The following is a 16,694-nucleotide window of genomic DNA, read 5'->3' as shown; positions in this document are numbered from 1 at the left end:
GAACTCTCGTCCAAAAGACTTTTTCTCGTGCTTGAAAAATCTTTTTACCCGGTTTTCCTATTTTTCCTTTAATAAATTAGGTGGCGACTCAATCCAATTAGAGCACCAACAACCTCGTAGTAACTTTTATGCTTTAACCCGCATAAAAGCGAGCAGTAACAGATGGCGACTCCGCTAGGGATTTTCTAGGTTCTAACCATAAGGATTTCAATATAATGTGATTTTTACTATATTTATTTGCTTATGCGTTTAAATTCTGCAACTATAATTGTCATTCATTTCATATCATAAACTCCGCCACTCTTAGCAAAAATCATGGTTTTAAAGGGGACACGCGGGATCGCGGTCTGCCTTGACTAAAAAAAATTGAAACACCTTTTCTTTGGAACATGTTGAACGTTAAGTTGGTGTGCGGTCACCCAACGACCGACAACGGTTCACCTCGAGTAGTCCGATCGGGTCCAATGTCAATTCGAAAAACCCACTCTTGCATATGCCTAGGTTAGAGCTAAGCCAAATCCAAATATGAAGTAGACTGGGTGGTTTGGATATTTTAGACGTATCCAAACCCGATGGAAAAACTACCCCGTGTCAAGTATGGTCTATGACCCGAAAAACTCCGCATCTCATATTATGTGCTATTTGGAAACATGTAATGTGCCTATGAATGGAACCATTGCCTAGTGGGGCGGGAAATTAACCTTGACTTCTTTTTTGTAGATGTCGATCAACTTGAGTTTCGACATGGTTTTGACTACACCAGAGTTGCTGCGCATTTGGTAGGGCCAAATGTCCCCGAAAGAGAAAATGGGGATTTCATGTAATTTAGGAAATCTGACATCCACGATGACTATGACGGGTTGCAAAGAATTGATAGAGGTAATTACCGGGTCTTGGGACAGAGATAGGATGGTTTTTCAATTTGGGGATGACTTTGACATGATGCCGACTTTAGAGAAGTTCAGGGATGTGTTGACTAGCATAGGCTCGGGATTGAAGAGAAGAAAGAAACCCGACCAAAATGCCTTAATCCCAAAAAAACCCACTTGACGTGTATTAGAGCTTACTAATGACTGTTCGGTTGAGCTCGATGATCAAATGAAAAAGACTTTAGATGATGCCACTCCACTGACTTTCACACAGAAGGGATTTCTGATGGAGGCCACTTTGACATCAGCCCATCTTCATATTCAACTACCCTTCGAAAGACGAAGAAGGCCAAGACCGATCGAGATCGGGCTTTATCATCCACCACCGGAGGACGCTTTTGATGATTTACTTTATGCACTGTCTTTACTTTATCTTTTGTACCCCTTCAGGGAAGAATATTATTATTAATGATTATGGGGCAATGGTTTGATTCAAATGGCACATTTATATTTCAAACGATTAGTAGGATCGCGAGTAGTGTAAATGTTATAAACTGCTTTCTGTGATTTACTTGCTTTCATATGTTTCGCTTAAATGCTTAATTGATCTCAAGTACCGCCCACTACCCCAAAGAAAAATAATGAACAAAAAATACCCGTACTAAGTCTAGCGACCTTCTCAAAATCCGAAGATGAACACCAAGAACGAACAAGAGCTGGAAGTTATGAGAAAGAATGAGGTCTCATTTCGTTGAAAGATTCAGGATCTCAAAAAGAAAATCCGAGCAGTTAAGGCCAAGATCAAAGAGGCTGATGAATTAATCGATTCGGCGAAAAGTCCACTCAAGGAATCAATTGAAGCTCAAGGAGAGAACGTCTTGGACAATGGAAAAGGGATCCTTCCCGAATACATCCCGATAATGGAGGAATTCGAAGAGGAAGAAATGGAATTGGACCCGCAGGAGCCTACATGGCCATCAAGGGAAGCTGCCTCCGCTGCACCACTAATCACAAAAAGAGAAGGAACTTCTGCTGCGCTATCAAGTCCCAGGGGAAAGCTCGAGGAATGAATAGAGTATGTCCGACTAGCCTTGCTCCAGTGGTGGGCCATTGCTCTTAAGGTGTTGGATTGTCCCTACCACGTTGCCTAAGCACATAACGAGCGAGGAGATAATGATCAAGTTTCAAAGCAAAGGGATAGTCAGTATCAGCTTCGACAGGTTGCCACCGTGTGCTCCGATCTTCCCGCACAAGAGATGCACTTATTATCGGGATTAGGCAGGGCACACCATCAACGAATGTTTGGCCTTCAAGAGAAGGCTGATCGAGCTGATATATAAGAAAAGCATCACCAAGATGTGGGGCCCACAATCACTTTTGGTCCTCGATAACATCTCCCCAACCAAAGGGATTACACTAAACACTCATATTAGGCGTTATGACTTTACGGTATTTAAGGACTCTTACGCCAGCATCTTCCAGAAGCTGGTCAGTATCGGGAAGATTAGCTCTATCAGAACCAGAAGGGCTCAAACTGAAGGAGTAGGTTGCCGCAAAATGTGTCTGTACCATTCTGGAGCTTTGAGGCACGACACAGAAGAGTGCGACGCATTCAAGTTTGAGGTAGAGCACCTGTTCCACAAAGGCGCCATTTGGTTAGTGTTCCCACCTTAGTGTTAGTATTTAGGGCCTTTAGGGCCGGGAAAGGTTTGAACGGACGAACAGCCTGCTTTGAACTCAAAAGAAAGGTCACCTTTTGGGTAGTTTTAGGGGATCCCATGTTGTGTACTTAATATGGATTTGTCCCCCCTATTTTTGTAAGCGGAACTGCGCCGACCTGATGTGCCGAGGAGGGATATGCAGGAAGCCCCTATCGGGCCTTGTCACAGGTAGGTTTAAGGTAGGGAGTCTTGTCTTATGTAAATCGAACTACGGAAGAGCCTGATTTCCTGCGGATGGATACGTAGGCAGTCTACGTAAGACTCGGTCCCTATATTTTATAAATATTGTATTTCCCTCACTTAACAAAGCCCAAGTACCCAAGACCCGGTACAAGAGATCAATTAAGCATTTAAATCAAACATATGATTATTTATATGCTAAGTATTTTTAACTGCCATCTGCTTGTGATATCTTGATTATCGTTCTATTAATTAACGAAACTAACACTTTTTCCTTTTGAGTTATTCTTTTCTTATAGAAAGAGAGGTTGATTCATTCATGCTCACACTGGCATACTTCACAAGGTCCAAAGCTACAATAGCATCCTTATCCCAACAAGACAAAGGCAAAACAAAAATGACTGTTACTTCCAAGAACGAAACTACTCTTACTAACATTGCTCTCAGAGAATCGTCTCTACGTGAACTGCCTGAGTCATCACCTACTGAAGACGTTATGAAAATGATGTTTGAGAAAATTGCCCATCTTCAAGAGGAAGTGGCGTGAAACAAAGCTGCTAATGTTGCCCGAGAGGCCTCTGTTGAAGAAAGAAAGCCTCCACCGTTCTTTCCATCTCTAAATTCGCCATTACCCGACCACTTCCCCACCCGGTCCATTGTGACCACCATACCATTTACCCTAATCGACGGGCACATTAGTGCCTCGTACCACACCCCATCACCACTTAACACTACACAAATTCCCAGAATCGCTCACGGCCCATATGTATGTACACAAAAGAATAATACCCAAAAGTTGTAGCTCCGGATGAAATGGAGCTCCTCTATGCAGTCCCTGAATAAGAAATCTATGGACCAAACCTGTCTCCCTGTCCACCTACGGGCATGACGCAACGTCCACAAACAAAAGAACGTCCGTACGAATAATGTACTGAGTATGTAAAGCATAATCAACATCATAATAGGAGCGTAAGAAATAGCGTAAGAAGTAGCATAAGGAATAACATAAGATAGAAGAATCAGGAGGCAATAGAGCCCTTTGTACCTCTAGTGGCCATCATCAGATTTACTTACTGGTCTTTCATAGGGGCCTTCCATTTCCAATGCTTACTCATGCATATATACATATATATACATATTCGTATTCGTATTTATACCGTACCCGACCACAAGGTTCGGTGATTCATATACCCGGCCATGACAAGGCTCAGTGATTATACATACTTGGCCCTACCAAGACTCAATGTTATCCGTACCCATTCTTAGCACATTTTCATACAATGCTTCCTCATCACTATTACTACCTTCCATAACAATATTATATCCATATTATACTAAGAATCATGACTTAAGTTAACTTATTACTCAAAAACATCATAAAAGTTACACTTAACCCTTATTTTCTACTTTTTTCTTCTACCCAAGTTCTTCAACAACCAAGTATTCATGATAACATGAAATAAGCATGAAAACAAACCTTTTATCTCATGGGAATGAGCTTTGGAGCAGCTATCAACTTAGGTGAAGACCCTAGCTTCAATACTCAAGAATCTCTTGCAGTCTACTAACCCATTTATCTCATTGATTCTTGCCTATTGATCTTTGTTTTCTCTTGGATTGGGGTGGAATATGCTTGGAGAAGGGTTTTGAGCTCTCAAGACTTGTGAAAAATTAAAAATGAAATAAATGAACCAAGGCCATCTATTTATACAAAAAGTTAAAAATCTGCCCGATAAACTTATACGGACCACTTATACGGTCCGTATAATATTATACGGTCCGTATAAGTGGACCGTATAACACCACCATTGTTACACCTCAGGAATTCCCCCGTGAACGTACAGTGAATAGACTAACGAAGAATACGAGTATATGATGTTTTAATAAGAAAGGAACGACGTTTGACGACCCTAAGTAAGATTTCAAAGGCAATTACAATGAAAGGTATGTTATGCTCCATAATGACTAATTATAAGTTTTGGAAATGTGAAAAGTTACAGGTTTGCATTCTGGCCAGTTGGTCGTAAAATGAAATACGGACCGTAAAGTGGTATACGGTCCGTAAACTGCCATGTCGTATTTCAACTTCCAAAACTTCAACTTTCTGCCAAATGATCAAATGGTTAAATACGACCTGAAATACGGACCGTAAAGTGGTTTACGGCCCGCAAACTGTGTCCGTAAATCATCACGCCTCAGCCTGAGTTTCTGGTTCTGCTATGATTAAATACGACCACGAAGGACGGTCCGTAAACCAAGTTTACGGCCACTGTGTTGTTCACTCCAGACCAGATTTTAAGTCATTAAATAAGGGATCCAAGTTCATTATTTCATTTCCACATAACACCCTTTCTCTCTAAAACCTCTCTCTACATTTATTCCACAAGTATTCAAGGATTATTAGTGAACAACAACATAAACTAAGTGAATCAAGTATAAGAGAACCCATTAAGGATCATACAAGTCCAGAAATCTCATTGGAGATAAACTAGGGTTTTGCTCAAGTGGAGTATTATCAACCAAGGCTTGTTCATATGACACCTAAGGTAAGATTTATGATGTTTCTATGTTGTTTAAGGTATTTAAGAGTTGAAATGCTTGGATGGTAGAGAGGTATGGCAAAATGGGTCATGAATGTGGAATAGTGCCATTTTGAGAAATAGTTTGAATTGAGTTATGAGTCTTGATATATTGTAATGTAAATGTCACGACCCAACCCCATGGGTTGTGACTAGTGCCCGAGCTGGACACCCGTACACACTCACTTACCAGAATCGGCATACAGATGGCTTATCCAGATACGAAGGTCAGACGTCGTCTCAAGCGGTCGCATATAAACAAATGTATCACACAGAAGCCGGCAAGGCTGTCGTAAAATACGTCGCCCAGAAATATATATATGTATATACATACAAGCCGATAAGGCTGTCACAGCAAATGGAACCGCTTAAGACATAAATCACACAGACATAACTGAACAGTAACTATTCACAACTTCACAACCCACATGTATGTCTACAGGCCTCTAAGAGTAACAACAGAATCATATGACGGGACAGGGCCCCGCCGTACCCCGGAATATGCATACATATATACAACGGAAAAGTCTGTACCAGAATGTTGGCTCCAGAACAAGGGAGCACTCCAAAACAGCAGAATATGTGTACTAAGCTGGCGGGTCACCAGAACGAGCATCTGCACCTGCGGGCATGAAACGCAGCCCCCGAAGAAAGGGGGTCAGTACGAAATAGGTACTGAGTATATAAAGCGTGAAATACAATAATCAGGATCATAACTGAAATAAGAAGTATGGAAAACGAGTACAAGAATCAAAATACCAAAATGCTTGTTTTTGAAACACAAATAATGCATGTCAAAATCATGTATAGGGCTCGGGAACATGGTCGCCACCCCGTCATTGGCGTCACAGCACATCATACTCCAGAAGATTTCATATCCCCGTAACATCCCCGTAACATATCATAGCAACATAACACATCATAACACCATAACATACATAAACGGTACCCGGACCGCTAGTGGGGGACTCGGGGAAACCGTAACACATCATACTGCCGAATATAACATAGTGCGCACGATGACAAAATCGGCCCGGGACTCGGCGAAAGATATAATAACAGTATGCACGAGCAGAGTAGTGAGAAACCATATGCACATAAATCAATTTTTAAGACTTGATAGACAAGTACACTTACCGACCCCTGAAGGATCATAAACACGTTTCGAGTCAATCCGATTTAGTATAAGAAAGTTATGGGCATTTTACTACAGGAACCTCTACGAACGATTCAAAGCAATCCGAGACCGCCTACGAAATTTACCGACATTATTCGCTTTAGAACTCCCTAAGAACGTATCGGAGCGATCCGAGCTCGTCTAAGAAAGTTAGAGACATTATTCGACATAAGACCTTTAAGAACGAAAATTCTGTATACACGTTCATTATCCAATTATACAAAAGACCTAAGGGCCATAGCTCGACTATATTAGGAGTGTAACATCAAGAAGTGAATGAGAATCGTCGACATGCTCGGATCTTATGAAAGGAGTTACCCCGAGGTTTGTATCACATCTTATTTACATCTAAGGCATGCCAAAGGAAAGAAAGGGTAAGCTTTACATACCTTGCCCGCTTCCTAAGCTAATCCCAACTCAAGTCTCGGGCTCCCCAAGATCTACCCTAATATTCCATACCAATGATACTTACAAGAAACTTGTGCACTAAAACAAAACCGAAAAATGGCCTTGTCCTTAACTTATCGCGGTTAGCTCGGAATGTCCCAATGTACAAAAATACGGGATATAACAGTAAATGTGTTACAAATGATGTTGAGAACATGAGATGAGCAATGTACGTGAATGGACATAGTCGTGCGTTATGGCCATGGATATGGATGATTGAAAAGTGAGTCTATAATATGGATAATGTGGATGAATAATGACTATTGTTGTAGTATTGTGAATGTATTATGACGTTTGAGAGTTGAAATACACTATAGAGGAATGTCGTATAAATAGAGGAGACGTTGCCCGATTTTCTCTAGCTTGGTCATGTATGTTAGCTATCGATTCTAATGATAGTATGACTTTAATGAAGGTAGAAACGTGAGCTTTGGAGGAGGACGTGCAAGTGGTAAATAGTTGAACAGAAAGGTATGTAAGGCTAACCCTTCTTTCATAAGGCATGGTTCTTTGGCCAAATATCTAAATCTTCTATGAGACTATGACATCCTTCAAATGATTTGATCTTCCGAGCTAGTAAGCTCACGATTCGTGATACGCCACGATTATACTAAATCCCTCGTATGATGAGTAAGCCTATAGAGATAAATGTGATGAATGACGATAATAGTAATAATGATGTTGATGATGATTATGATAATAATGTAAATAGTAAAGATGCTTATGAGCTATGGTGTAAATGTGTCTATGTATGACTATTATGGAAACCCGAGCTTATGAGGCCGGGTAAGATATGTAAATAAGTATGTATATGAATACGTAACGCGAGTACACCTCTGCAGATGGTACGGATAACCCTGACGCCTTGGTAGGGCCAGGTAGATGTAACCTTGAAGCCTTGGTAGGGCCAGGTATGAGTAACATTGAGCCTTGGTTGGCCAAGTACGTATGAAACATCGATGCTGCATGGTCGGGTATGCTATGTAAATGCTATGTATATGATATGATGATGTATAGGATATAGAAATGAGTATGAATATGAAAATGATACGATGTGAATGTGAATGTGAATAAGGATATGTATACGAATACGAGTACTAATATGGAACGGATACGATTATGGATACGGATATTGATGTATGAGCACAAATACGCATTTGTATGGAACGTTCCTATGAAAGGCAAGTAAGTACCCATGGCGATGATATTACCATCTCTTATCTTGTGCTATTTTTCATGATGTTCATTGTGCTTCTATATTGATATTGATCGTGCTTTACATACTCAATACATTCTTCGTACTGTCGTCCTTTTATTTGTGGACGCTGCGACATGCCCGCAGGTGCACAGGGAGACAGGATTGACCCATAGCTACACTCTTAGGGACTACATAGCAGAGCTCCATTTCATTCGGAGCCATAGCTTTTGGGTACTTATTCCTTTGCGTACAAAATTATGGGCATAGCGGGGTCCTGTCCCGCATATGTGATATGTTATACTTTCCTTAGAGGCTCGTAGACATGTGTATATGGTTAGGTATGTCTGGCCTTGTCGGCCTATATTTTTGTATATTATTTTGATAGCCTTGACGGCTCATGTACATTGACATGGTATAGATGCCAACCATGATATGAAAGCATTGTCGTCCAATGGGACTAGCATGAATGGTGATTTGAAATGTATGTTTAATTATGTGGCTCACCTAAATATAAGTGAAGTGTAAACCAAGGGGCGCCCGAGTGGGCTAGCATCGGGCGTTCGTCGCGGCCCTTTAGACGGGTCGTGACAAAAGTGGCATCAGAGCAGTTCAGTCCTAGGGTGTGTCTACGAGCCGTGTCTAGTAGAGTCTTGGTTATGGGTGTGTTGCGTGCCACACTTATAAACAAGAAGCTGCAGACATTTTAGGAATAAATGACCTTCTTTCTTCATAAGAATCGTGCGATAGAGCTATGGTATAAGAAATTATTGTCCCTTAATCGTGTGTTGTGTATTTCAGAAATGCTTGTAAAGAGAAAAGCTACAGCAGCCCAAAAAGGGCAAGATGGTGGCAGAAAAGTGGGCTGAAAGAGCACCGCCACTAGTAGTAGAGGAAAGTAAGTCCCAGAGTGCGGCTCAATCTAAATCCTCCCGTTCAGTACCTATATTAGAGGAGCGTGAGGGAGCCTCAGCCCCAGCTCCAGCACCTCCGGCTCCTCCACCGGATGCTTCAGGCCAAGATGTGAAAGAGGCCATACACTTGCTTACTCGATTGGTTGCTGCCCAGACTCAGCGGCAAAGTACAGGGCAGGGTGATAGGGCTGTTAGTGCAAGAGCCCGTGACTTCATTACATTGAACCCTCCGGAATTCTTTGGGTCAAAGCCGTAGGAGGACCCTCAGGATTTCATTGATGGTATGTTGAGGACTCTTCGATTGATACATGTTTCAGACACCGAGTAGGTGGAGCTAGCGTCGTATAGATTGAGAGATGTCTCGATCCAATGGTATACGGTTTGGATGGCTTCACGGGGAGCCAATGCACCTCCCCCGGTATGGCAGGAGTTCGTTGATGCTTTCCTCCGACATTATATGCCTCCAGAGGTTTGGCGAGCTAGAGCCGATAAATTCTTGAATTTGAGGCAAGATAGCATGAGTGCTTTAGAGTATAGTCTCCGTTTCAATTCCTTGGCTAGGTATTCTTCGGCCATGGTAGCGGATATGGGTGACAGAGTGCACCGCTTTGTAAAGGGCCTAGGGCCGCATCTGATGGATAGGTGCTTGACTGCGTCCCTTCAGGACAATATGGATATTGCACGCATTGAGGCCCATGCTCAGAACATAGAAGAAAGTCTGCAACAGCAAAGAAGTGAGCGCGAGCATGATAGGGTACAGGGCAAGAGGGCCAGATCTTCAAGTCCGATGAGTGAGCTCAGAGGCGGGCACAGGCAGCAGATGTTCAGGCACTCAGACTATTCTATGACTGGTGGCGCCTCCACGATTTTCAGGCCAAATATTCGATAGATCTACTCATTCTGGGCCGAGTTAGAGTTATTCAGGGTCCCAGTTTAGAGATGATTCGGGTTAGGCAAGGCCACCCGTACCACGATGTTCCCAGTGTGGGAAGTTGCATTGGGGTCGATGCCGATTGGGTTAAGATGTTTGCTATTCATGTGGTCGACCCGGCCATATTATGTGTGATTTCCCCTTAGTTCATGGTAGAGGTAGGATCTAGCCTTCAGGGTCGGTAGCCGGATCTTCAGCATCTGTACGCCCTATGGGGCCAGGTTCACATGCGCCAGTCGGCCATGGTAGAGGCAGAGGGAGAGTTCCCAGTTCTAGCGGTCCTCAGCACCGTGTTTATGCTTTGGCTGGAAGCCAAGATCTCGAGTCTTCTCCTGACGTGGTCACAGGTATATTATCAGTATTCTCTCATGATGTATATGCTTTGATTGATCCGGGCTCCACATTGTCATATGTTACTCCATATATTGCGGGTCGATTTTGGGTCGAACCAGAGTCGATCAAACCTTTTGAGGTGTCTACACCTGTTGGTGAATCGGTAACAGCTAGCCGAGTATATAGAAATTGCATAGTTTTGATTTGTGACTGTCGTACTATAGTTGACTTGCATGAGCTAAAAATGGTAGACTTTGATGTCATTATGGGCATGGATTGGTTGGACTCTTGCTATGCCAATGTTGATTGTAGAATGAAGATGGTTCGTTTCCAATTTCCGGGAGAACCAGTCTTAGAGTGGAAAGGGAATACGGCGTCACCAAAGGGTAGGTTTATTTACTATCTAAAGGCAAGGAAAATGATCACGAAAGGATGTATCTATCATCTAGTTTGAGTTCAAGATGTAGAAGCTGAATCGCCGACTCTTCAGACAGTTCCTGTACTAAACGAATTTCCGGATGTGTTCCCGGAAGAGCTTTCAGGCCTTCCTCCCGAGCGGGAGATTGATGTTTTGCCAGGCACCAAGCCCATATCTATTTCTCCTTATAGAATGGCTCCCGCAGAATTGAAAGAGTTGAAGGAGCAATTGAAGGACTTGCTTGAGAAAGGCTTTGTTAGGCCTAGTTCATCCCCGTGGGGAGCACCCGTACTGTTTGTCCGAAAGAAATATGGCTCCTTGAGAATGTGCATTGATTACCGGCAATTGAATAAGGTGACAATTAAGAACAAGTATCCTCTTCCGAGGATTAATGACTTATTTGATCAATTGCAAGGTGCCAAATGGTTTTCAAAGATTGATTTGAGGTCCGGGTATCATCAAGTGAGAGTTAGGGAGAAAGATATCCCTAAGACAGCCTTCAGAACAAGATATGGTCATTTTGAGTTCCGGGTGATGTCATTTGGGCTAACTACTGCGCCGGCGGCATTTATGGATCTGATGAATAATGTGTTCAGGCCTTTTCTGGATTTATTTGTGATCATATTTAACTACGACATCTTGGTATATTCTAGATCCGAGGCAGAACATGTGAATCATTTGCGTACTGTCTTCGGAGTCCTTCGAACTCGAGAGTTGTTCGCAAAGTTTTCCAAATGCGAGTTTTGGTTGAACTCAGTGGCATTTCTGGGGCATATTGTGGCAGCCGATGGTATTCGAGTGGATATTCAAAAGATTGAGGCCGTGAAGACTTGGCCAAGGCCCACAACTCCTACGGAGGTTCGTAGCTTTCTGGGCTTAGCAGGTTATTACAGGAGATTTGTTGAAGGTTTTTCTTCTATTTCTGCACCACTCACAAAGTTGACCCAGCAATCAGCAAAGTTTCAATGGACAGATGCTTGTGAACGTAGCTTCCAAGAGGTGAAAAGTAGATTGACTTCCGCCCCAGTCTTGACACTTCCACAGGGATTGGAAGGATATGTTGTTTATTGCGATGCTTCAGGTGTTGGGCTAGGTTGTGTATTGATGCAACATGGTAAGGTGATTGCGTATGCTTCAAGGCAATTACGGAAACATGAGCGGAATTATCCAACCCATGATTTAGAATTGGCCGCAGTGGTTCATGCGTTAAAGATATGGAGAAATAACTTATATGGTGTCCATGTGGATTTATACAGACCATAAGAGTCTTCAGTATATCTTCAAGCAGAAAGAGCTGAATTTACGGCAACGACGATGGTTGGAATTGCTAAAAGATTATGATGTTGATATCTTGTATCACCCCGGAAAGGCAAATGTTGTGGCTGATGCTCTTAGCCGTAGGTCGATGGGAAGTCTATGTGATGTACGACCAGAGAAGAGAGAAATGGCCTGTGAGTTCCAACGGCTAGCTAGCCTAGGAGTTCGAGTAGTGGACTCAGGTAGCAGGGGAGCTACTATTCAGAATTTAGCAGTCTCGTCGCTAGTTGAAGAAGTGAAATAGCGAAAATACGAAGATTCCGTGCTAATGCAGCACAGAGATACACTCCTTCAGAAAGAGGAGTCATCATTTGATATCTCAGGAGATGGAGTTCTTCGATGTAGAGGCAGATTATGTGTTCCCTATGTGGAAGGTCTACGCCACCAGATTTTAAGAGAAGCTCATTGTTCCCGTTATTCTGTTCACCCCGGAGCGACGAAAATGTATCATGACCTTAAATCTATATATTGGTGGAATGGAATGAAGAAAGACATAGCGGAATTCGTAGCTCAATGTCCCAATTGTCAACAAGTGAAAATCGAGCACCAAAAGCCGGGTGGATTGTTACAAGCTATAGAAATCCCAACTTGGAAGTGGGAAGTGATTAACATGGACTTCATTACAGGCTTACCCCGTTCTCGACGCAAGTATGACTCTATATGGGTGATTGTAGATAGGCTCACCAAGTCAGCTCATTTCTAACCGGTCAGAACCACCTATGTGGCAGAAGATTATGCAAGGATTTATGTTAAAGAGATAGTGAGACTCCATGGTGTTCCAACGTCTATTATCTCTGATAGAGGGACTCAGTTTACAACAAATTTTTGGAAGTCTTTCCAAGAAAGTCTAGGGACCCAAGTGAGCCTTAGTACGGCATTTCACTCGCAGACTGATGGACAAGCCGAGCATACCATTTAGACTCTTGAAGATATGTTACGGGCATGTATGATAAATTTCGGAGGTAATTGGGATGATCATTTTCCACTCATTGAATTTGCTTACAATAACAATTATCATTCTAGCATCCAAATGGCACCGTATGGAGCTTTATATGGGAGAAAGTGTAGATCCCCAATTGGGTGGTTCGAAACAGGAGAGGCCAGACTAATAGGGCCAGACTTGGTCCAGCAAGCCATAGAGAAAGTCAAGCTCATACAAGATCAGTTATTAGCAGCCCAAAGTCGTCAAAAATCCTATGCGGATAATCGCCGAAGAGACTTAGAGTTCCAAGTGAAAGATTGGGTATTCTTGAAAGTGTCACCGATGAAAGGTGTAATGAGATTTGGCAAAAAGGGGAAGCTTAGTCCCCGGTACATTGGACCTTATGAGATTGTGCGCAAAGTGGGCAAAGTGGCCTACGAATTAGATCTACCTCCGGATTTGGAGTCAGTTCACCCAGTTTTCCATGTCTTGATGCTTCGAAAATGTGTTGGAGATCCTACTAGGATCGTGCCAATAAGCGATGTGCAAGTGACAGAAAAGTTGGCTTATGAAGAAGTGCCCATTGCCATACTAGATAGGCAAGTACGGAGGCTTAGAAACAAAGAAGTGGCCTCAGTTAAGGTTTTATGGAGAAGCAGTAAACGAAAAGAAATGACATGGGAAGCGTAAGAATGTATGCGATCCAGATACCCTCATTTATTTCAGCCCTTGGGAGAGATTCAAGATGAAACATCAGCGGTGTAAGGTATGTATGATTTCCTTTTCATGCTTTTGGTCGTGTGTGGCCATAGATATGTTGATATTGTGACGTAGCCCTGTGAGGCGATGATATTTTGGGTTGTTGTGACAGGTTGGTTGTGCCATATTATAGGGGAAACTCTGGCGAAATTTCTATAGAATCCCCGAAAACTTTAACATTCGAGGACGAATGTTCTTAAGCGGGGGGAGAATGTTACACCTCGTGAATTCCCCCGTGAACGTACATTGAATAGACTAACGAAGAATACGAGTATATGATGTTTTAATAAGAAGGGAACGACGTTTGACAACCCTAAGTAAGATTTCAAAGGCAATTGCAATGAAAGGTAAGTTATGCTCCACAATAACTAATTATAGGTGTTGGAAAATGTGAAAAGTTGCAGGTTTGCATTCTAGCCAGTTGGTCGTAAAATGAAATACGGACCGTAAAGTGGTATACGGTCCGTAAACTGCCATGTCGTATTTCAGCTTCCAAAACTTCAACTTTCTGCCAAATGATCAAATGGTTAAATACGACCTGAAATACGGACTGTAAAGTGGTTTACGGCCCGTAAACTGTGTCCGCAAATCACCACGTCTCAGCCTGAGTTTCTAGTTATGCTATGATTAAATACGACCACGAAGGACGGTCCGTAAACTGGAATACGGACCGTAAACCAAGTTTACGACCACTGTGTTGTTCACTACAGACCAGATTTTAAGTCATTAAATAAGGGAACCAAGTTCATTATTTCATTTCCACTTGACAACCCCTTCTCTCTAAAACCTCTCTCAACATTTATTCCACAATGATTCAAGGATTATTAGTGAACAACAACATAAACTAAGTGAATCAAGTATAAGAGAACCCATTAAGGATCATACAAGTCAAGAAATCTCATTGAAGATAAACTAGGGTTTTGCTCAAGTGGAGTATGATCAACCAAGGCTTGTTCCTACGACATCTAAGGTAAGATTTATGATGTTTCTATGTTGTTTAAGGTATTTAAGAGTTGAAATGCTTGGATGGTAGAAAGGTATGGCAAAATGGGTCATGAATGTGGAATAGTGCCATTTTGAGAAATAGTTTGAATTGAGTTATGAGTCTTGATGTATTGTAATGTAAATGTGTTATAAATGATGTTGAGAACATGAGATGAGCAATGTACGTGAATGGACATAGTCGTGCGTTATGGCCATGGATATGGATGATTGAAAAGTGAGTCTAGAATATGGATAATGTGGATGAATAATGACTATTGTTGTAGTATTGTGAATGTATTGTGACGTTTGAGAGTTGAAATACACTATAGAGGAATGTCGTATAAATAGAGGAGACGTTTCCCGATTTTCTCTAGTTTGGTCATGTATGTTAGCCATCGATTCTAATGATAGTATGACTTTAATGAAGGTAGAAATGAGAGCTTCGGAGGAGGACGTGCAAGTGGTAAATAGTTGAACGGAAAGGTATGTAAGGCTAACTCTTCTTTCATAAGGCATGGTTCTTTGGCCAAATGTCTAAATCTTCTATAAGACTATGATATCCTTCAGATGATTTGATCTTCCGAGCTAGTAAGCTCACGATTCGTGATACGCCACGATTGTACTAAATCCCTCGTGTGACGAGTAAGCCTATAGAGATAAATGTGATGAATGACGATAATAGTAATAATGATGTTGATGACGATTATGATAATAATGTAAATAGTAAAGATGCTTATGAGCTATGGTGTAAATGTGTCTCTGTATGACTATTATGGAACCCCGAGCTTATGAGGCCGGGTAAGATATGTAAATAAGTATGTATATGATTACATAACGCGCGCACACCTCTGCAGATGGTACGGATAACCCTGACGCCTTGGTAGGGCCAGGTAGATGTGACCCTGAAGCCTTGGTAGGGCCAGGTATGAGTAACATTGATCCTTGGTTGGCCAAGTACGTATGAAACACCGATGCTGCATGGTCGGGTATGCTATGTATATGATATGATGATGTATAGGATATAGAAATGAGTATGAATATGAAAATGATACGATGTGAATGTGAATAAGGATATGTATACGAATAAGAGTACTAATATGGAACAGATACGATTATGGATACGGATATTAATGTATGAGCACAAATACGCATTTGAATGGAAAGTTCCTATGAAAGGCAAGTAAGTGCCCATGACGATGATATTACCATCTCCCATCTTGTTCTATTTTTCATGATGTTCATTGTGCTTCTATATTGCTATTGATCATGCTTTACATACTCAGTACACTCTTCGTAGTGACGTCCTTTTGTTTGTGGACGCTGCGACATGCCTGCAGGTGCACAGGGAGACAGGATTGACCCATAGCTACACTCTCGGGGACTACATAGCAGAGCTCCATTTCATTCGGAGCCATAGTTTTTGGGTACTTATTCTTTTGCGTACAAAATTATGGGCATAGGGAGGTCCTGTCCCGCTTATGTGATATGTTATACTATCCTTAGAGGCTCGTAGACATGTGTATATGGTTAGGTATGTCTGGCCTTGTTGGCCTATATTTTTGTATATTATTTTGATAGCCTTGACGGCTCATGTACATTGACATGGTATAGATGTCAACCATGATATGAAAGCATTGTCGTCCAATGGGACTAGCATGAATGGTGATTTGAAATGTATGTTTAATTATGTGGCTCACCTACATGTAAGTGAAGTGTAAGCCAAGGGGCGCCTGGGTGGGCTAGCACCGGGCGTTCGTCGCGGCCCTCTAGACCAGTCGTGACAACCATGGGAAAGTCCCCTTTCTGAAATAGGTCAAGTTATACGAACCCCCTTATACAAACCGTATAAAGTTATACGGACCGTATAAGTGGTCATATAACACCACCAAGAAAATGACCCTTTATGTGAAGGTCATGTTATACGGACCCTCCTTATACGGACCGTATA

Source organism: Lycium barbarum, chromosome 3, assembly GCF_019175385.1.
Source record: "Lycium barbarum isolate Lr01 chromosome 3, ASM1917538v2, whole genome shotgun sequence".
NCBI classification, from domain to species: domain Eukaryota; kingdom Viridiplantae; phylum Streptophyta; class Magnoliopsida; order Solanales; family Solanaceae; genus Lycium; species Lycium barbarum.
The sequence above is the reverse complement of the archived record's forward strand: the minus strand, read 5'-3'. Positions refer to the sequence as shown.